Source organism: Triticum dicoccoides, chromosome 2A (genome assembly GCF_002162155.2).
Source record: "Triticum dicoccoides isolate Atlit2015 ecotype Zavitan chromosome 2A, WEW_v2.0, whole genome shotgun sequence".
Classification (NCBI taxonomy): Eukaryota; Viridiplantae; Streptophyta; class Magnoliopsida; order Poales; family Poaceae; genus Triticum; species Triticum dicoccoides.
This window is the reverse complement of record NC_041382.1, coordinates 31,068,434-31,070,040: the sequence shown is the minus strand read 5'-3', so window position 1 is coordinate 31,070,040 and position 1,607 is coordinate 31,068,434. Positions and strand designations below refer to the sequence as shown.

The window sequence follows — 1,607 nt, the reverse complement described above, 5'->3', positions numbered from 1 at the left end:
GGCTCGGAGATCTCGCCTTCCCGCCGGCAGCAGCCATGGACGCCGTCGACTCCGTGGTGGACCCCTCCGCGAGTTTGCCAAGGACAGCGTCCGCCTCGTCAAGCGCTGCCACAAGCCCGACCGCAAGAGTAAGGACCAAAGACTCGCGCCTGCTCGTCTAGATCTGGTTCGTTTTCCTCTTTCGCCAGATCTGACGCTGATTGGGCGCGCAGAGTTCACCAAGGTGGCGGCGCGGACGGTGATCGGGTTCGTCGTCATGGGGTTCGTCAGCTTCTTCGTCAAGCTCATCTTCATCCCCATCAACAACATCATCGTCGGCTCCGGCTAGGTGCGAACGCGTCTCCTCCGATCCCGTCTCCCTCTTGTTTGCACGGTTTAGTTAGACTTGGGTCATGTTGTCTTGCGCTGTGATCTGTTGGATCTGCGGTGTGCGCGCACAGTCCTCCGATCTGACGAATATTTAGTAAGCTAGATTTTAGTAGATCCTTTTTTCCTCCAAATAGACCTGCCAATTTCTACCTTGTTAGGAGAATTCGGATGAGTCAAGGGTAATCAGCTGTGGGGAACTGGGGTCATGCTTAAGTCATTGCCTCTAGTTGCCTCCGCATGACGAATTGGGGGCATAGGCTGGTTCCTCACCACACAATTTGGGAAAAGAGGAGCTTTTGCAATGTTTCGCTGTTTCTGCACATACCACCAGTTCGCCCAAGTTGGTGTCGATTCAGTGCATCTAAATTGGCACCTACTGAGTAGACAGGTTACATACCAATGTTTGTCCATGGTTCGTGCTATGTGTCGATGTATTCTTCATTCTTTAATGCACCTATGTTCACACATGGCCAGCTTTATGTATTCACAATATAAAGTTGATCTATACACGCATGGCAAGCTTTTGTAAAATAAGAAAATAGGTAGGAGTCAAAATATTGTAGGACACGTGTTATGCAGTGTTGATCTATACTTTAATGCACCTGTGTTCACGCATGGCCAGCTTTATGTAGCAGTGTCGCGTGTGACCTCAAAAAGGCTTTGAAAATCCTGATTGAAAATGAAGATGGTACTACTGATTCTCACACCAGGAACATTGTCTTTCCTGAGCTCTTCCAATCCATTTCTTAGAATCCATGCTGGTGGTGTCTTCTACAATATGTGCATTATTCTATTTACCATGTTAGCTATGGCTGACCAGTCTGTTCTATCTGTTTCATGTGGTCGTCCGATATGTGTGGTGCCAACTGCCATTTCTTTGCTAGCTGATGTCAATAGTCTTTTGGTTCATACAGCTTAGTGCCTCATATATGAATGCTCTTTCTGGGTTTTTCAATTTCTCCTCCCCCTATCTTTTGCTGACTACACTGATTATATGCATGTTCTACACCGATGCTCTTTTTTATGCTGGTCCTATGTCATGGGTGTTAATATCTACTACCTATTTACTGCTTGTTGTGCAAAATCTTTTGGTTATTGTAAATCATTCCCTGCTGTATAAAGTTTGGTTTTAGTGTGTTGCATTTTGTTGGTTCCTATCTTGTCAATGTATACAACAATATGCTTTCTTGGTGGCCATTTTTGCTTCACATTTTTTGGGTATGCTACTTCTCTAATGA

General features: G+C 45.7%; 1 pseudogene; it reads left to right on the top strand.

Annotated features, from left to right (window-relative positions):
* The first annotated feature begins 35 nt into the window (after positions 1-35).
* LOC119358762 lies at positions 36-342 on the top strand (annotated as a pseudogene).
* The last annotated feature ends 1,265 nt before the right edge of the window (positions 343-1,607 follow it).